The following is a 21,700-nucleotide window of genomic DNA, read 5'->3' as shown; positions in this document are numbered from 1 at the left end:
AATATAGAGAACATACTGGTGGGAACCAGGTGGGGGGATGGGTGGAAGAGGGTGGGGGATTAAGAGTACACTTATTGTGCTGAGCACTGAGTCATATACAGAAATCCTGAATCCCTACTGTTCACCTGAAACGATGAAATCCCTGAAGGTCAATTAGACTGTATTTTCAAAAATTTCTTTGAAAGATGGTATTAGGAGATCAAAGATGAGATTATGCTCTGAGAGTTTCATAATCAGGTCTCCTCAGGCTGAACATAAATGTACATTAAAGATCAATGAAAAAGTCCAAAGACAAATGTGAAGTCTGTTGATATGGAAAGGAAAGGGCCCACCTCTTTGTTCACAGAAATGATACCTTCTTATGCTATTGGCTGTTGTAAAAACATTTCACTCATGTCCCCTTGGATCTATGCTCCTCTGGTGTTTCCATTCTACTTGGTTGTGTGTCTTCATGAAGTAGTTGAAGGAATGATCCTATCCCTTGTTTCATGGACTAATCCATAGTTGGCTCTTTCTAGCCCCTGGAAGATTGGAGCTGGAGGGCCTTCTGGAAAACATAGCACAACTGGATCTCTCATCGTTTTCCAGAGAAGGAAAGGGAGGCCCCACAAGGGCACCAACAGAACAGTAACACAGAGGAGGTTCTCCCAACACCCGCTTCAGGATCCCAACTCACTGAGCAGGAGTGAAGAACCCCCGTCCCTCCAGACACAATGGACACATCACTGGAATGGGTCATTTCTTTGGAAAAGTGAAATGTGGACAAACATGAAAAGATACAAAATAACATCACTGAAAGAAAGCCCACTGTGATCCCCTGCCCTGGGTTTTAAGTCCCACCTGTGTGTGAAGCCATTTGATAATCACAGGGGAAGGGAGGGAAAACTGAATGGGAAGTCACCAGAGAGGGAGAAAAACGATGAGAGGCTCTTACCTAAGAAACAAGCAGAGGGTTGCTGGAGGGGAGGTGGGTGCGGCTATGGGGTAATTTGGACAGGAGCATAAAGGAGGGCATGCGATGTGATGAGCACTGGGGGTGATACACAACTGATGAATGATTGAGCACTACCTCGGAAGCTAATGAGGTACTGTATGGTGCCTAACTGACTTTCAACAACAACAACAACAACAACAACAACAACAACAAAATACAATCCAAAGTTCTGTGTTTTCTTGATTTTCAATGTGGAAAATACTGGATGATTTCTTGTCTTCCCTCCGGCAAGGGAATGAGACAGCCTATTCATGAGGAAGCAATTCTCAGGACACTCTACCTTTTTCAGCCCTAAAGAGGTTTTCAATCATGCTTTCACCAGTTGCAGTCCTTATGCCGTTCTAGTCTATTTGGAGCACTCTTGACAGGGGGGCAAGCACTTTTTTTTCTTCAAGGTGACTCACCCCAAGCAGTTAATATCCCTAGTTGCCACAGGAGTTACTACAGGTGTGCCCCCTCCATCCTTTACAAGGGCCTTAGTGCAAGTTTTCCAGAAAAGTGGTATGAACACTTGTGGCTGCAAGTTGGATCCTGGATGACGTCCATCCCTTTGTTCACCTGTGGGACTGGTAGGGGCAGTGTCTCCATCTCAGTCCGGGAGGTGCAAGAGCTCTCCAGCTCACCTTCAGACACGGCCCTCCCCTTTCTCCCATAGAAGAACCTGCAGAACTAAGTGATCATGAACTGGGAACACACAACAAGGGTACAAAGGTCTTACCTAAATTCAGCTCAGCATGGCAATGACAGGCTGGTCCCTCTTGGAGGTTGCTCCCAGTGTCCTTGAGTCATTTGAAACTTCTTGGTGACTGACTCCAGACAGTGGCTCACCATAATAGAGGGATGAGAAGTTCCTCGGAGACAGGTGTTACCACACCACTATCATCACCCTCTGTCGTGGAAGAAGTCTATGTCCCTCATCGGATTAAGAAACCTTTCAAACAGGACTGGAGCAGAGTGCAATAAAAGGCTCCCTTTGAAGAAGGCCTGAGATTGGGGACATGTCCAGTCATACATCTCACTGTTCCCATCACCACACAGGTGGTGTCCAAAATGGGCAGGGTACTATTTCCAGTACACAGCTCCTGCTCATCCACCGTGCCTATTCCTATCATCACGCCATCGCATCTGGTCAGGACCCCAGCTTCTGGCCTGTGCTTCTCCAGTTCATGCTGCTGCCTGCCTCCACCAATGATCCTGTTTCATCTCTGCATTTGGAGCTCCACAGCATTCATCTTCATCAGCTTCACAAAACAGAATGATTTCATGGATATGACATGCAAGGCACAGAATGGAAAAGAAAAAGAAACTCACACACTGGACATTCAGAATACTTAAAATCTTTGTAACTTGAACGACATTATCAACCAAGGGAAAGCATAGTCCAAAAGTCGGAAGAGCATGTTTGCAAACCATGTATCTGACAGGTTCTCAATAGCCACACTATCTAGAGATCCCAGAAACTCAACGACAATGACAACAACAGCAACAACAGAGAAACAAATCAAATGTGATGTGTGGGTGTACAAATGGGGAAGAGACATCACCTCAAAGCTAAGACGCATGGAAGGAAATTGGAAAGGATAGTTCCCATCACTAATTTTTTGGGAAATCCTATTTATAACAAGCAATGAGATACCATTATGCATCCATGAGGTTGACTACCCACAGAAGAATTAAAACGAAACCAAGCAAAACAAAACAAAAACAAAGTCTCAGGAGAAAGGGAAAGGTAAGTGTTGGCAAAGACATAGAGAAGTAGGAACCTTGGTGACTGGGTGTGGTAGAAATGTTTAATGGCATGGTTGTGAAATCAGTATGGCTGTTCTTCACAAAAATCAACTTCAGCAGGACACCTGGGTGGCTCAGTCTGTTGAGTGTCTGCCTTTGGATCAGGTCATGGTCCCAGGATCCTGGGATGGAGTCCCGCATTGGGCTTCTTGCTCAGCCAGGAGTCTGCTTCTTTCCTGCCTGCTCTGCCTGCCACTTCTCCTGCTTCTGCATGCTGCTTTCTCACACTGACAAATGAATAAATAAAATGCTTTTTAAAAATCAACTTTAGAACTACCATGTGTTTCAGTACTTGCCTTTCTGTGGTAGATACCCAAATTAATGAAGAGTATGGTCTTGATGACTTATCTGAGCACACCTTTTCATGACAACATTGTTCCTAAAAGCTAATCCATGAATGCAATCCATGTATCTGTCCAGGGAGGAACAGATGTTGTATATGCAGATATTGGGATAGTATTCATTCTGGAAAGAGGACGAAACATTGACATGCTCCACCCCATGGGTGAACCTTGAAGATAATATGCTAAGTGAGAGGAGTATGAATGAAGATACCAACTTTGACTCCACTCTTAGGACCTACCTAAAGTAGGTCCTTTCTGTTCCGAAGGACAGAAATTAGAATGGTGTTTGCCAAGGGCTGGAAGGGGGTGCTCATGGGAAGTCTGACTCATGCTAAAGAGGTTTGGATTGACAAGATGCAATGAGATGGGAAGGTAGGTTCCAGGGAGGTTGGACAAAGACATTAATGCTTTTAAGACATTTAGAATGTACTCCTTGAACTTCATGGACTTCATGACCTAACAATAAATTACACTGGAAAGTGTAATTTGCTAAGATGGAGAAATGAACACAGGACCATTTCATCTGGCCATTTATAACCTTCCAGGTAGGTCCTATCTCAGCCATTTGATTTCAGCCATTTTCCTTGAGACAACTTGGAGCAAACAAAATGTTGTCCTTCTGTGCCTACTTCAAGGTTTAAAATCAGAATTGCCTAAAACAGGACAACTTTATGCGAGAAGGTAATTTTCAGAGTTAATGTCTTGAGACATTTTATTCCTTGGTCATGTTTTGAAACAAAACCCAAATTGAACATTCTACTTCATTACTGGAATTTCATTCACTGATTTTTCAACTCAGAACCCAGTGTTGATGCACGTGGCATGGATGTTACTATGCCTATCATAATCTACCGACTTTAGGTTCTGCTGTTTTCAGTTTGGTTTACTTGTCATTCCTTTGCCACGTCAACTTTCCTGAGGCTCATTATGAATGGTAAAATATCTTTGGACCCAGTTTTATTGAAAGAATTGACTGAGCACTCTGCACGTCTCAGCTACACAATGTAATGATTTCATTTTCCTAGGCTCTAAAATGATGACCAGAATAAGTTGAGTTGACCACCATCATCTCTTAGAGATACAAAGAGAAAGGAAAGAGCAAAGAAAGGAAAGGTTCTTCTTTGGGTCATGAGAACTCTCAAAATTGGCTCTCTTAACACCTCTCAAATACGCCATAGAGCAGTATGAACTATAGTTATAAGTTTGTACATGACATCCTTCTTATATCTTTCTCTTACAACTGGAAGTTTGTAGCTCTCCATGATTCCCTCAATCCCTGCCCCACCCCCCGCACTATGCTTATGGTTCCTTCAATCTGAAGGCTTTTGCTGAGTTCATTTTTCTCCTTTTCTCTTCTTGGTTTCAGATTCCATGTAGAAGGGAAAAATACATCTTGTAGTATCTTTCTATATCTCTATCCCTGCATACCTTAGTATTGGCCTTCCTCTCTCTCATTTATTTCATGTGGCTTAAAAGTCCAGGTGTCATCACATTTGCCATGATTTCCTTTCCTTATGAATGAATAATATCCTAATATAGATTTAAACTCTTCTTTACCCAGTCATCACTAATGGGCATGGTTGTTTACAGTGTCTTGTCTGTTGTAATTAATGCTTGAAGAAGAAGAAGAAGAAGAAGAAGAAGAAGAAGAAGAAGAAGAAGAAGAAGAAGAAGAAGAAGAAGAAGAAGAAATAATAGTCTTTGAGCGTGGAGGTGGGTGCACAGATTTCTTGAACATATTGATTGATTTTTTTTCATTATTGTGTTATGACAGTCACCATTAAATGTAACATTAGTTTTTGATGCAGTGTTTCAAGATTGTTTATGTACAACAACAAGTGCTCCATGCAATATGTGCCCTCCTTAATAATCCCCACAAGGCACACACAACTCCACTCCAAAATCCTCAGCTTGTTTCTGAGAGTCCACAGTCTCTCTTGGTTCATCTCCCATTCAGATTTACCCCAATTCACTGTTCCTTTCCTTCTTCCAATGTCCTCCGTGTTAATCCTTAGGTTCCACGAGTGAAACCATATGCTAATTTCTTTCTCTGCTTGACTTCTTTCACTCAGCACCATTTCCTCCAGTCCCATCCATGTTGATGCAAAAGTTGTATATTCATCCTTTCTGATGGCTGAGTAATATTCCATTGTATATATGGACCAAAGCTTCTTTATCCATCCTCTGTTGAAGAGTGTCTTGACTGTTCCCACAGTTTGGCTATTGTGGATATTGCTACCATGAACCTCAGGGTACATATGGCCCTTCTTTTCACAACATCTGTATTCCTTGGTTTTCTGTATGCCAAAGCTACTTGTTCATGGACCACATGGAGAAACGTGTCAGCAGTCCAATCCAAAAATGTTCACTGCTTTCAGCACAAGTGAATCAGCACAAGTGATTTCAGCACAGTGATTTATCAGCACCAGTTTGACATAAACAAAGAGGCATTTTGAATGCCAGGAAAATGAACAGCCAGGACAGGGCTTTGTCCACCCCTGCAGGGATCTCCTTGTGTTCTCTTCCTCAGTAGGTTGAGTCAGGATGGAAGGCATCAATAGTGAATGGGTTTCATTATGCTGGTGTCTTCCCTTTCTTGTGCCCTCGTGGATCTCTGTGATGTGTGTAGAACACAAACTCCTTTTAAGAGGGGTGGCTAAAGCTGAAAATGGGTAAGGTGGGAGCCTGAGTTCCTGAGTCAGCCCTGACATGTGGGCAGAGGCAGGCGCTGGCGGCCACCCTGTGTGTGGTGCACAGGGTTACTTGGAAATCCACATGAATGGGCTGGGGGAGCTTGTGAGGGGAATGGCATGAGGCACTGCTACAAACTACACTGATTTCCCAAAGGATTTTACAAGTGCTCACACAAGTTTTAACCTGAATCCTCTGGGTCCTTTATGAACAGGGAGATTATAGTCAGGCATCAGTACAGCCTAAGGATGTAGCAGAAAGACAGGGTCTGATACTTGTCCCCTGAGGACTCTGGAGGGGTGAGGCTGGCTGGGTATAGATTTGGGATAAAGGCACCAAGGAACAAAGGGGCTCAGGAGGAAAAAGAGCTGTGACCTGGCAATACAATGGAAGGAGGAATACCATTGCACTGAAAACTGAGACTGGTTCCTGAGAGTGTCCTTAAAAACTCCAAATTAGAGAAAATGGTCTCAATCAAGCCCTCAGAAAGAAAACACACACCAAAAAAATAATGGACATTTATGAAGGGCTTAGGAAGCCAGATGTTCCAGTGAACTGAGCACCAATCCACAGGTGGAATCTGGGAGGGAAAAACCATTGGGTGGCCATGACCTGAGAAGTGACCTTAGACCAGTCACATTGCCTTTCATTTTCCACGTCTGCTGGGTACAGAGGATGACTTCCAGTTCCAAAGTTAGCAGGCCTACAACAGAATGCACTTCAAAATGTATACCTCATTCCGTTTTTTTTACAAAAGATAATTTGGGGGCACCTGGGTGGCCCAGTCAGTTGAGCCTCTGCCTTCAGCTCAGATCATGATACCAGAAACCTGGGATCAAGTCCCATGTCAGGCTCCCTGCTCAACAAAGAGTCTGCTTCTCCTTCTTCCTCTGTCTCTCCTCCCTGCTCATGCTCTCTTTAAAGTATATCTACCTATAGGGGTGCCTGGGAGGCTCAGTTGGTTAAGCGACTGCCTTCGGTTCCGGTCATGATCCCAGAGTCCTGGGATCGAGTCCCACATCAGACTCCCAGCTACATGGGGAGTCTGTTTCTCCCTCTGACCTCCCCTCTCTTGCTCTCTCACTCTGTCTCTCTCTCTCAAATAAATAAATAAAATCTAAAATAAAATCTGTATATATATATATGTGTGTGTGTATAGGTATATATATATATATACCTATATATAGGTATATATACCTATATCTCTATCTATAGATAGATAGATAGATAGATAGATTTTTAAACAGAATTTGGAAGCCTTGATGAATTACCTCTCTGTGAATGCCAAGTAGGGGATTAGAATTTTCCAGAATAAGAGTACCAAATGTGCCAAATACCACACCCCCTTATCATCTTTAGGAGAAAGTTTTTTTAAACAAACACCACTTGATGAGTTTTGACACACAAACATCATCCTCAAAAGTTCCCTGATGCCCTTATAATCCTTCCTTCCCTCAACCATCCTGTCACCAGGTAATCACTTGTTGCTTGATTACTTGCTTGATTTGTTTATTTATTTTTGTGCAAGTGTGCTCTTTATTTTTTATTTAAATTCCATTCATTAGCATGCAAAGTATTATTAGTTTCAGAGTTAGGGGCCACGGATTCCTCAGTCTCATATAATACCCAGTGCTCATTACATCATGTGCCCTCCTTAATGTCGATCACCCAGTTACCCTATACTCCCACCTACTTCCCCTCAAGCAACCCTCAGTTTGTTTCCTATGATTAAGAGTCTCTTATGGTTTGTCTCCCTCTCTTTCATCTTCTTTCCTTCTTCCTCTCTTCCCCTATGATCCTGTTTTGTTTTATAAATTCCTAAGCTGAGTGAGATCATATGATAATTGTTTTTCTCTGATTAACTTATTTTGCTTAGCATAATACCTTCCAGTTCCATGCACATAATTGCAAATGGAAAGATTTCATATTTCTTGATGGCTAAGTAGTATTCCCTTATATATACCACATTTATACCATTCCATGTATATACCACATCTTCTTTATGCATTCATCTGTCAATGGACACCTGGACTCTTTCCATAGTTTGGCTATTGTGGACATTGTTGCTAGAAACAGTGGGGTGCATGGGTCCCTTTGGATCACTACATTTGTGTCTTTGGGGTAAATACCTAGTAGTGCAATTGCTGGGTCATAGGGTAGTTCTATTTTTAACTTTTTGAGGAACCTCTGAATTGTTCTCCAGAGTGCTCTACTAGTTTGCATTCTCACCAAAGGGCCAGAGGGTTCCCCTTTCTTCTCACCCTCACCAACATCTGTCATTTCCTGACTTGTTAATTCTAGCCATTCTGACCACTGTGAGGTGGTATCTCATTATGGTTTTGATTGGTATTTCCCTGATGCCAAGTGATATTGAGCATTCTTTCATGTGTCTGTTGGCCATTTGCTTGTATTCTTTGGAGAAATGTCTATTCCTATGTTCTGCCCACTTCTTGATTGGATTATTTCTTTTTTGGGGTGTTGAGTTTGGTAAGTTCTTTATAGATTTGATGTACTAGCCCTTTATCTGATAAGACATTTGCAAATATCTTCTCCCATTCTGTCAGTTGTCTTTTGGTTTGGTTGATAGTTTCCTTTGCTGTGCAAAAGCTTTTTATCATCATGAAGTCCCAATAGTTCATTTTTGCCTTTGTTTCCACTGCTTCCTGTCACTTTAACTTTGCATCCCCTGAATTTTATGCACATGGAAACAGGATGTATACTATGTACAGTATGGCTTTTTTACTCACCATAATAATTTTCAGATTCAACTTTATTGTGTGCATCAATAGTTTGTTGCTTTTTGTTGCTGAGTAATATTCCACCATATGGATACACTAAAATTTGTTCATCCATTCACCTTTTGATGAACACTTCAGTTTTGTCAAGTTTGCTTTTCTAGATTAAGCTGCTGTGAATTGTCATGTCCACATCTTTGTATGGACATGTATCTTCATTTCTCTGAAAATAGGAAACCTACACAGAATGGGAAACATACCTTTTTAAGAAACTGCCAAATTATTTTCCCAAGTGGTTGTACCATTTTACATGTCTATCAGCAGACTGGGACAATTGCAGTTGCTTCACGTCCTTGCCAAAACTTGGTATGGTCAGACATTTTAATGTTAATTGTACTTGTAGATTTTGTAGTCGTGTCTCAATCTGATTTTCGTTTGCCTTTCCTTAATGACTAATGATGTGGCACATCTTTTCATGCATATATTTGACATTGTAAATCCTTCTTTGGGGGAAGATCTGTTCAGGTCTTTTACCCTTAAGAAAAAAGGATTGTCTTAATATAGAGTTCTAAGAATTGTTTATATATTCTAGATACAAGTCTTCTTCAGATATATGTTTTGTAAACATCTTCTCCCACTTTATGTCTCATGGACGATTTTTGAGAATGAAGAAGTTATAGCTTGGAAGGTAGATGGTACTTCCACTCTGGTGTAATTCGTTCTAGAGTTTCTGGTCCTTTAGTAGCTCCTTCTGCTGCCAGACCTCCCTCCAATTCTCTCTCATCACAGTGACATGGAAACATCAGGTCATCTCCATTTAAATACTGCAGGTCAGTTATGGCCTCAACTGCCCACACTCCACCTCATTTGAAGCAATGGTGCCACATTTCCACAATTTTCTTCCTTGCTTGGTAACACATAGGAACTATTTTTTCCTCATATATCAGATTATTACACTATATTTTTAATACAAGCAATGTTGTCAGTTATAGCTCAGTTGAAAAAACAACAACAACACCAACAACAACAAAAAACAAGCATCCTGTAGCAGTTACGATAGCTGCATAACAAATGACCCCAAATCTTACAGTCCAAATAAACACCCTTTGTTATTGCTCAGAAGTCTACAGTTCCACAGTTAGGAGGTAAGCTCCACTGATCTCAGGTGGGCTCTCTTACATGCCTGCAGTCATATGGAGTCTCAGTCTCTCTATTTGCAAGGGGTTCACCTGAATTCAGCCACCATATTACCGTTAACCTGCTGTTTCTGTCCCTATGCTTTCAGTTCACTGCATTATCATACTAACATGGCTTCCAGCAGGCTGTGGGATCCCTCTTATGAACTGCTGGGCTCAGAGGGTTTGTAGACCTCTAGGACTGTCTTGTTTGGATTCTCAAGAAAATGTTTCTGAGAAAAACATTTGAGTCTAAGTAGCTTATTCCAGGAAGTAGAGAAGTGGAGATGGAAAAGAAGGTAGAGGGGCAGCCAATACAGTGTCTGTGTTAATGAAGAGGCAACCACTGTGGGAAACTGGGGCACTGTGCCACTGGGGATGTGCTTCCGTATTGTCCCATCCAAGGGACGACGAATGGAACCTTTTCTGGGCTAAGAATCATCTGGTGAGAGGTACATGAGCTTCTTTCCTCCTTAATCAGGGCTTTGACTCTGAGGGTTCTCCCTCAAAGCTTTGCTGCAAAGGAGTTGCTGGCCCTGGAGGCTGGGTCTAGTCTGGCCAGCTAGGTTCCCATTGACCTATTTTAAGTCCACAACAAGTAAGCAACATCTGCCATGTTCAAGGACCTGATGGGTAATCACAAATTGCAAAGCACTGAAACAATACCAGTAATAAGTCGACCTGTTCTCCTACAGAGCAGAATCATCTAAAGCCACTTTGGGGAGGTACCAAAGGGGCTTAATTTCTGCATGTAAGGGTACTGTGCCAGTAGTGCATTGGCTGTACCTTTCATGGATTTGCTGTGGACCACTAGGATGGAATGCCCATCAGAAGCCAGTACTCCATCTCCAGCATGCATCACCAAACAGAAAGATGCTTTTCATGAAGCAGCAGATATTTTTAGTGATTTATCAGGAAACTCTTTGTTACATGGGATGATGGATGACTGCAGAACATTAGAGAAATCCCTGCAGCCTCATAATTTGAGAGTCTCTGAAGGAATTGAAGTTGAATGCAAGCAAACTTAACAGTAAAAGAGTCTACAATGCCCTAATTTCTCAGAAGATATTGTGTCAAAACTTGCACAATGTGGCTTCTAACCTACTGTGTTCACAAAGTGAACAAGGGCTGTGACAAATCCCTGCTTCCAATTCACAGAGTCTCTCCCAGACTCTGACTCAATGTTTCCAGACCTGCATATTATTCTGCCTTTCAGATTTTCACCATCTCACAAGGCTGTGTTGGACCACCGTTTGGGCTTTTGTCCCCTCTCCTGCCTATCACCAGCCACACTTTCAATCTATTGTATAGATGGATACCAGCCTGAATAGCTTCTTAGGTTTCAGCAGCCTCAGCACTATCGACATTCACACACAGGTTAATTGATAAACACATTCATTTATTTCAGGAAATAGTCTTGAAAGTATCTGTGTGACCAATATTAGGGGGCTCAGCAAACACAAAGCCCCAATATTACTTACACTCAATGTCAAACATTCCATTTCAAAGGCAGGGGAAATAGTAACGTTCTAGTAGAAAGGCCACAGGGCAGGAGTAATTCTAAGTCAGGACAAGGACAGTTTTTTGTTCTATTCTGGCCTTCAGTTGATTGGATGTGACCTACCCACACTGGAGAGGACAATCTGCTTCACTGTTCACCAGCTTAAATGATAATCTCATTCAGAAATACCCTCCACAGACACATAACAGACAAGAACACTGTTTGACCAAAATATCAGGGCACCCCAGAACCCACTCAATTTGACACATAAAATTAACACATAAAATTAACCATCCTAATATTCTTCATTTCTTCCAGAAGCCCCAAGTATGGAGGTGCCTTAGTTCATTAAATCAGTCTCTGTTCATGGATATCTGATGATTTTTCATCTTTTGTTATTGTAAGTAGCTCCATGATGAATAGCCCTATGCATACATATTCCATTTGCTTGCCACTGTATGGGTGGATCAGCTTCCCACTCGTGGAATTTCTGGATCAATGGGTAAATGCATACGTAATTGACCTCCCTGGGGACTGTACCATTTTGCATTCTAACAACAGTGCCTGAAAGCACTTGTTCCTAAGGAAACAAGGATCCATGTTTGGTCAAGAACACCACCACTCTTGGCTATGGAGATTGGTTTAGGACCCAGCTGGCCAATGGGAGGGACTGATGAGAGTTTTTGTGGAAGCATGAGGACAGAGAAGCTGTCTCACCCTAGCAATGGCTCAGCTAGCTGTTGTAAACCTCCCGGGTCTAGGGGCAGCCACGTACAGAAAGCCTGGTCAAGAATGATACCAACAGGGAGGAGTCAAGATGGCGGAGAAGTAGCAGCCTGAGACTACATCAGGTAGCAGGAGATCAGCTCGATAGCTTATCTAAACATTGCAAACACCTACAAATCCAACGGGAGAGCGAAGAGAAGAAGAACAGTAACTCTAGAAACAGAAAATCAACCACTTTCTGAAAGGCAGGACTGGCAGAGAAGTGAATCTAAAACGACGGGAAGATAGACCGCGGGGGGAGGGGCCGGCTCCCGGCAAGCGGCGGAGCAACTGAGCACAAAATCAGGACTTTTAAAAGTCTGTTCCACTGAGGGACATTGCTCCAGAGGCTAAACCAGGGTGAAGCCCACGCGGGGTCAGCGTGGCCCCAGGCCCCGCAGGGTCACAGAAGGATCGGGGGTGTCGGAGTGTCGGAGAGCTCGCAGGTATTAGAACGGAGAAGCCGGCTGCAGAGACAGAGCCGAGGACTGAACTCTCAGCTCGGGGTTACCTTGAACTGGTCGCGGGCTGGGTGAGCTCGGAGCGCGGCTGGAGGCTGGGGATACGGGAGTGATTGGGTGCTGTCCTCTGGGGGCGCACTGAGGAGTGGGGCCCCAGGCTCTCGGCTCCTCCGGGCCGGAGACTAGGAGGCTGCCATTTTCATTCCCATCCTCCGGAACTCTACGGAAAGCGTTCAGGGAACAGAAGCTCCCAAAAGCGAATCCGAGCCGATTACTTAGTCCGGCCGCCGGTAAGGGCGGTGCAATCCCGCCTTGGGCAAAGACACTTGAGAGTCACTACAACAGGCCCCTCCCCCAGAAGATCAACAAAATATCCAGCCAGGACGAAGTTCATCTATCAAGGAGAAAGCAGGTTCATTCCTAAGACAGAAGACCAATTCCAGAGGAGGAGAAAGCAAAGCACGGAACTCATGGCTTTCTCCCCATGATTCTTTAGTCTTGCGGCTACTTCAATTTTTTTTTTCTTTTTTCAATTTTTTTTCTTTTTTCTTTTTTCTTCTTCTGCTAAATTTTTTTAAAAAACTTTTACCCTTTTCTTTTTTAACGTTTTTTGACTAGTTCATCTAAATATATATATTTTTTCTTTCTTTTTTATATTTTTTTATTTGTTTTATATTTTAAATTTTTTTCTTTTTTTTTCTTTTTTTTTTTCAGAACCTGTTTTTATCCCCTTTCTCCCCCCCACAATTAGGGGTCTCTTCTGATTTGGTTACAGCGCATTTTTCAGGGGTCTTTGCCACCCTTTTAATTTATTTGCTCCTTCATATCCTCTTATCTGGACAAATGACAAGGCGGAAAAAATCACCACAAACAAAAGAACAAGAGACAGTACCGAAGGCTAGGGACCTAATCAACACAGACATTGTTAATATGTCAGATCAAGAGTTCAGAATGATGATTCTGAACATTCTAGCCGGGCTCGAAAAAGGCATGTAAGATATTAGAGAAACCCTCTCTGGAGATATTAAAGCCCTTTCTGGAGAAATTAAAGAACTAAAATCTAACCAAGTTGAAATCAAAAAAGCTATTAATGAGGTGCAATCAAAAATGGAGGCTCTCACTGCTAGGATCAATGAGGCAGAAGAAAGAATTAGTGATATAGAAGACCAAATGACAGAGAATAAAGAAGCCAAGCAAAAGAGGGACAAACAGCTACTGGACCATGAGGGGAGAATTCGAGAGATAAGTGACACCATAAGACGAAACAACATTAGAATAATTGGGATTCCAGAAGAAGAAGAAACAGAGAGGGGAGCAGAAGGTCTATTGGAGAGAATCATTGGAGAGAATTTCCCTAATATGGCAAAGGGAACAAGCATCAAAATCCAGGAGATGCAGAGAACCCCCCTCAAAGTCAACAAGAATAGGTCCACACCCCGTCACCTAATAGTAAAATTTACAATTCTTAGTGACAAAGAGAAAATCCTGAAAGCAGCCCGAGAAAAGAAGTCTGTAACATAGAATGGTAAAAATATTAGATTGGCAGCAGACTTATCCACAGAGACCTGGCAGGCCAGAAAGAGCTGGCATGATACATTCAGAGCACTAAAGGAGAAAAAAATGCAGCCAAGAATACTCTATCCAGCTAGGCTATCATTGAAAATAGAAGGAGAGATCAAAAGCTTCCAGGACAAACAAAAACTGAAAGAATTTGCAAACACCAAACCAGCTCTACAGGAAATATTGAAAGGGGTCCTCTAAGCAAAGAGAGAGCCTAAAAGTAGTAGATCAGAAAGGTACAGAGACAATATACAGTAACAGTCACCTTACAGGCTAATAATGGCACTAAATTCATATCTCTCAATAGTTACCCTGAATGTTAATGGGCTAAATGCCCCAATCAAAAGACACAGGGTTTCAGAACGGATAAAAAAACAAAACCCATCAGTATGTTGCCTACAAGAAACTCATTTTAGACGCGAAGACACCTCCAGATTGAAAGTGAGGGGGTGGAAAACAATTTACCATGCTAATGGGCATCAGAAGAAAGCTGGGGTGGCAATCCTTATATCAGATCAATTAGATTTTAAGCCAAAGACTATAATAAGAGATGAGGAAGGACACTATATCCTACTCAAAGGGTCTGTCCAACAAGAAGATCTAACCATTTTAAATATCTATGCCCCTAACGTGGGAGCAGCCAACTATATCAACCAATTAATAACAAAATCAAAGAAACACATCAATAATAATACAATAATAGTAGGGGACTTTAACACTCCCCTCACTGAAATGGACAGATCATCCAAGCCAAAGATCAACAAGGAAATAAAGGCTTTAAATGACACACTGGACCAGATGGACATCACAGATCTATTCAGAACATTTCATCCCAAAGCAACAGAATACACATTCTTCTCTAGTGCACATGGAACCTTCTCCAGAATAGATCACATCCTGGGTCACAAATCAGGTCTCAACCGGTATCAAAAGATTAGGATTATTCCCTGCATATTTCCAGACCACAATGCTCTGAAGCTAGAACTCAATCACAAGAGGAAAGCTGGAAAGAACCCAAATACATGGAGACTAAACAGCATCCCTCTAACGAATGAATGGGTTAACCAGGAAATTAAAGAAGAATTGAAAAAATTCATGGAAACAAATGATAATGAAAACACAACAGTTCAAAATCTGTGGGACACAGCAAAGGCAGTCCTGAGAGGAAAATATATAGCGGTACAAGCCTTTCTCAAGAAACAAGAAAGGTCTCAAGTACACAACCTAACCCTACACGTAAAGGAGCTGGAGAAAGAACAAGAAAGAAACCCTAAACCCAGCAGGAGAAGAGAAATCATAAAGATCAGAGCAGAAATCAATGAAATAGAAACCAAAAAAACAATAGAAAAAATCAATGAAACTAAGAGCTGGTTCTTTGAAAGAATCAGTAAGATTGATAAACCCCTGGCCAGACTCATCAAAAAGAAAAGAGAAAGGACCCAAATCAATAAAATCATGAATGAAAGAGGAGAGATCACAACTAACACCAAAGAAATACAGACAATTATAAGAACATATTATGAGCAACTCTACGCCAACAAATTGGACAATCTGGAAGAAATGGATGCATTCCTAGAGACATATAAACTACCACAACTGAACCAGGAAGAAATAGAAAACCTGAACAGGCCCATAACCAGTAAGGAGATTGAAACAGTCATCAAAAATCTCCAAACAAACAAAAGCCCAGGGCCAGACGGCTTCCCAGGGGAATTCTACCAAACATTTAAAGAAGAACTCATTCCTATTCTCCTGAAACTGTTCCAAAAAATAGAAACGGAAGGAAAACTTCCGAACTCATTTTATGAGGCCAGCATCACCTTGATCCCAAAACCAGACAAGGATCCCACCAAAAAAGAGAACTACAGACCAATATCCTTGATGAACACAGACGCAAAAATTCTCGCCAAAATACTAGCCAATAGGATTCAACAGTACATTAAAAGGATTATTCACCACGATCAAGTGGGATTTATTCCAGGGCTGCAGGGTTGGTTCAACATCCGCAAATCAATCAATGTGATAGAACACATTAATAAAAGAAAGAACAAGAACCATATGATACTCTCAATAGATGCTGAAAAAGCATTTGACAAAGTACAGCATCCCTTCCTGATCCAAACTCTTCAAAGTGTAAGGATAGAGGGCACATACCTCAATATTATCAAAGCCATCTATGAAAAACCCACCGCAAATATCATTCTCAATGGAGAAAAACTGAAAGCTTTTCCGTTAAGGTCAGGAACACGGCAGGGATGTTCATTATCACCACTGCTATTCAACATAGTACTAGAAGTCTTAGCCTCAGCAATCAGACAACAAAAAGAAATTAAAGGCATCCAAATTGCTAAAGAAGAAGTCAAACGATCACTCTTCGCAGATGATATGATACTATATGTGGAAAACCCAAAAGACTCCACTCCAAAACTGCTAGAACTTCTACAGGAATTCAGTAAAGTGTCAGGATATAAAATCAATGCACAGAAATCAGTTGCATTTCTGTACACCAACAACAAGACTGAAGAAAGAGAAATTAAGGAGTCAATCCCATTTACAATTGTACCCAAAACTATAAGATACCTAGGAATAAACCTAACCAAAGAGACTAAGAATCTATACACAGAAAATTATAAAGTACTCATGAAAGAAATTGAGGAAGACACAAAAAAAATGGAAAAATGTTCCATGCTCCTGGATTGGAAGAATAAATATTGTGAAAATGTCTATGCTACCTAAAGCAATCTACCCATTTAATGCAATCCCTATCAAAATACCATCCATTTTTTTCAAAGAAATGGAACAAATAATCCTCACATTTATATGGAACCAGAAAAGACCTCGAATAGCCAAAGGAATATTGAAGAACAAAGCCAAAGTTGGTGGCATCACAATTCCGGACTTCAAGCTCTATTACAAAGCTGTCATCATCAAGACAGCATGGTACTGGCACAAATACAGACACATAGATCAGTGGAACAGAATAGAGAGCCCAGAAATCGACCCTCAACTCTATGGTCAACTAATCTTCGACAAAGCAGGAAAGAATGTCCAATGGAAAAAAGACAGCCTCTTCAATAAATGGTGCTGGGAAAATTGGACAGCCACATGCAGAAAAATGAAATTGGACCACTTCCTTACACCACACACGAAAATAGACTCCAAGTGGATGAAGGACCTCAATGTGAGAAAGGAATCCATCAAAATCCTTGAGGAGAACGCAGGCAGCAACCTCTTCGACCTCAGCCGTAGCAACATCTTCCTAGGAACAACGGCAAAGGCAAGAGAAGCAAGGGCAAAAATGAACTATTGGGATTTCATCAAGATCAAAAGCTTTTGCACAGCAAAGGAAACAGTTCACAAAACCAAAAGACAACTGACAGAATGGGAGAAGATATTTGCAAACGACATATCAGATAAAGGGCTAGCATCCAAAATCTATAAGGAACTTAGCAAACTCAACATCCAAAGAACAAACAATCCAATCAAGAAATGGGCAGAGGACATGAACAGACATTTCTGCAAAGAAGACATCCAGATGGCCAACAGACACATGAAAAAGTGCTCCACGTCACTCGGCATCAGGGAAATACAAATCAAAACCACAATGAGATATCACCTCACACCAGTCAGAATGGCTAAAATGAACAAGTCAGGAAATGACAGATGCTGGAGAGGATGTGGAGAAAGGGGAACCCTCCTCCACTGTTGGTGGGAATGCAAGCTGATGCAACCACTCTGGAAAACAGCATGGAAGTTCCTCAAAAGGTTGAAAATAGAACTACCCTATGACCCAGCAATTGCACTACTGGGTATTTACCCTAAAGATACAAACATAGTGATCCGAAGGGGCACGTGTACCCGAATGTTTATAGCAGCAATGTCTACAATAGCCAGACTATGGAAAGAACCTAGATGTCCATCAACAGATGAATGGATAAAGAAGTTGTGGTATATATACACAATGGAATACTATGCAGCCATCAAAAGAAATGAAATCTTGCCATTTGCGACGACGTGGATGGAACTAGAGCGTATCATGCTTAGTGAAATAAGTCAATCGGAGAAAGACAACTATCATATGATCTCCCTGATATGAGGACATGGAGAAGCAACATGGGGGGGTAGGGGGATAGGAGAAGAATAAATGAAACAAGATGGGATTGGAGGGAGATAAACCATAAATGACTCTTAATCTCACAAAACAAACTGGGGGTTGCTGGGGGGAGGTGGGATTGGGAGAGGGGGAGCGGGTTATGGACATTGGGGAGGGGAGGCGAACCATAAGAGACTATGGACTCTGAAAAACAACCTGAGGGTTTTGAAGGGTCAGGGGTGGGAGGTTGGGGCAACCTGAGGGTTTTGAAGGGTCAAGGGTGGGAGGTTGGGGGAACAGGTGGTGGGTAATGGGGAGGGCACGTTTTGCATGGAGCACTGGGTGTTGTGCAAAAAGAATGAATACTGTTACGCTGAAAAAATAAATAAAATGGAAAAAAAAAGAAATGAAATCATGCCATTTGCGACGACATGGATGGAACTAGAGGATATCATGCTTAGTGAAATAAGTCAGTCGGAGAAAGACAACTATCATATGATCTCCCTGATATGAGGACATGGAGAAGCAACATGGGGGGTTAGGGGGATAGGAGAAGAATAAATGAAACAAGATGGGATTGGGAGGGAGACAAACCATAAATGACTCTTAATCTCACAAAACAAATTGGGGGTTGCTGGGGGAGGTGGGATTGGGAGAGGGGGAGGGGGCTATGGACATTGGGGAGGGTAAGTGCTATCGTGAGTGCTGTGAAGTGTGTAAACCTGGCGATTCACAGACCTGTACCCCTGGGGATAAAAATACATTATATGTTTATTAAAAAAAAATTTTTGGAAGGGGAGGCGAACCATAAGAGACTATGGACTCTGAAAAACAACCTGAGGGTTTTGAAGGGTCAGGGTTGGGAGGTTGGGGGAACAGGTGGTGGGTAATGGGGAGGGCACGTTTTGCATGGAGCACTGGGTGTTGTGCAAAAAGAATGAATACTGTTACGCTGAAAAAATAAATAAAATGGGAAAAAAAAAAGAATGATACCAACAAAGATGTAGTGGCCAGAGAGACAGAAAGGATTGAATCTTGATGGACTAATAGAGTGCCTGGACCCAGCTGGACCTGAATCACAGGTTGTTCCTACACTTTTTCAGTTATGAGGCCAAAAATTCTGTTTTTACACATCGAATACCATTTCACTTTTATGTAGAATCTAAAAAATAAAACAAGCAAAAATTACAGGGAAAAAATACCCATGAATTGAAACTAGGGGCTGCCAGATGGGAGGGTGTTTGGGGACAGGCAAAATGAGTGAAGGTAAGTGGAAGGTATATGCTTCCAGTGATGGGATGAATAAGTCACAGGGATTAAAAGTACAGCATAGGGAATAGTCAGTGTTATTGTGAGAGCATTGTATGGTGACAGATGATAGCTACACTTGTAAGCATCATGTATAGAATTGCCCTCTCACTATGTTATACACCTGAAACTAATGTAAAGTGTGTATCAACTCTACTTCCATTTTTGAAAAGTTAAAATGAATCCATTTTCCTACAACCAAGAGAGTCCTACCAGATGCAGCATGCTGCACAAAACATGATCTCTGCCTTTGTGTATATTTAGAATTGAAATGAAGACATGAAAAACAATGAGAACAATGTGAGACAGAGTAGTATCAGGTGCTGTACTTTGTAATAGACTGAGTGCCATGAGTCCTTCAGAAGTCAGAGGAAGGGCAGGCAGTGAACCGTGATAGGATTTGGGTGGGTGGAACTTTGAAGAGATCCATAATCCTGTGCCTGCAATTGGAAATCTGATATTGTCCAAGAACCAAAAGTTTTTTTATCATGTTGGGGAAAACTTGTATTCAAGGTAAAAGTACAGAAACTCTAAACTGCTGTCTTAGGGGATATGGCCTCAGACCCTTCCAAGGGTGACAGATATGTCATATTTGATGGATGTATGGTTTTACACTTCCAACATCTGAACTATTTAAATTCTGAAACACATTTGGCCCTACAGAGTGCCTAAAAGACTGTGTCTCTGTGCTTCGTGTGTCGGGGAAGTGAGGAGACATGTTTTCTGAGGCCTAGATATTGGGGTGGATGTCAAGGAACCCAACAGGCATGACTTGAAAGGCACCCATCCCATGAGCAGCAGGGAAAAGATAGGATGCCTTAAGCACTTTAGATGTACAAACAATCCAGTGTCTCCAGTTGATAAGTCTCTACTATCACCCCAGTGATACCCAGTGGGACTGCTGGGTAAAACTAGTCAGACTGACCTTCCCAAGGTTGCTTCATCAATGGAGGTGGGGAAACATCCAAGTTGGGCCACTCTCATTGGTCACATGGACACCTTGGTGCTGGTCGCCCATTCAGCGTGTGAGTGCCCATCTTCCAACTGACTCAAAAGTGCCAATAAAGTGCCATGTGCCATGTGCTGTTTCAGATCCTTAGCCTGAGGCAGGTCAACCCCTAAAGGCTGAGACTAAGGATAGGATTTGAGCCAGGTGGCTAACTCAGAGGTGGCCCAGGATTTGCTGGGGAAGTAAGGCAGGAACATCAATACAGGACTTGTCAAGGAGTGAGCTACTGCTGTGGGCAGCTGGGACTCACTCCTGTTAAGATCCTCTAGGAGACTATATGGAGCATGCCTCAGAATCGCCCCACTGAGCAGGGAGGAAGCCAGGGAACCTATCCATCCACTGGCTGAATGCTGCACGAGGCTCCCCCCAGGAGAAGAAAAAGGGAGAGGCAAACAGGTACTGGAGGTAGGTAGGAAGCTGTAAGGGTGCACATAAACTGCCCACAAGCTGCAGGTGAGCACAAGGTGAGCTGAGGAGATGTGGCACACAATGTCTTCTTCAGGGATCCCACTAAGATTTCCCACTCAACATTTGCTCATCTTGATTGGCCACACTGTTCAGCTGCCTCTCTTCTCTGGCCCCATAGAAGCCCCCTAGAGTCAGGAACTGTTTCCAATAATAGCTGTATCCTCCATGCCTTGCATGGATGGTGGGTCAGATCAATGTCCAGTTAGGATTTACCAAATGATCAGATACCACCATATTTGTTTCAGTTTCTCCCTGGGTTCTTTATTCCAATTGTTCTCCACAGAGTGCACTGCAGGTAAGATGAAAGTTTCCTCTGTTGCCACTGACCAAAGGCAGGGTTGGGAAAGAATCCATTCCATGTCCCCCACATTAACCACATTTGGCCCTCCCTCTGGATGCTAAGGCAGGAGGCCTCTGTGGCTGGACCGAGTCATTGCCCAACTTCCTGCCCACCCCTGGCAGGAAGCAAACCTTTACTCTAGGTGCCTTCTCAGGATCAGGCAATGTTCTCACTTATATTCCACACAATAGCTCTTACACTTGCCATCATAAATGTCTCAGAGCTGGTTGGCTCTCTTTGGGTTTCCCAAGATAAACAGACTCACTGCTGCCCAGATGTCTGGCTAGTGACTGTTTCTTGGGTACCTTCACTCACCAGTTATGCAGTGATGTAAAAGGAAGATTCTTCTGTCAGTTTAGGATAAACTTAATCCTCTCAGCAGCGACTGATTCAAAACTTCCATACAGGCAGGGCCTAGGGGCAGCCCTCTGGTTGGAAGGGGGATCAGAGGATTTATAGAGAGCTACC

The 21,700-nt window shown here is 42.4% G+C and overlaps 1 protein-coding gene across 2 annotated transcripts in view; it reads right to left on the bottom strand.

Annotated features, from left to right (window-relative positions):
- LOC123927169 (ral guanine nucleotide dissociation stimulator-like) overlaps positions 1-21,700 on the bottom strand; it is a 49,459-nt gene that overhangs the window by 14,219 nt on the left and 13,540 nt on the right. For both annotated transcript variants that reach the window (XR_006815359.1, XR_006815360.1), the window contains exon 2: positions 1,713-2,235. The gene's annotated coding sequence lies outside the window, so the exon portion shown is untranslated. The remainder of the gene's footprint in view (positions 1-1,712; positions 2,236-21,700) is intronic.

This window comes from Meles meles, chromosome 16, assembly GCF_922984935.1.
Source record: "Meles meles chromosome 16, mMelMel3.1 paternal haplotype, whole genome shotgun sequence".
Lineage (NCBI taxonomy): Eukaryota > Metazoa > Chordata > Mammalia > Carnivora > Mustelidae > Meles > Meles meles.
Note: the sequence above shows the minus strand (reverse complement) of the source record. Positions and strands in the feature narration are given on the sequence as shown.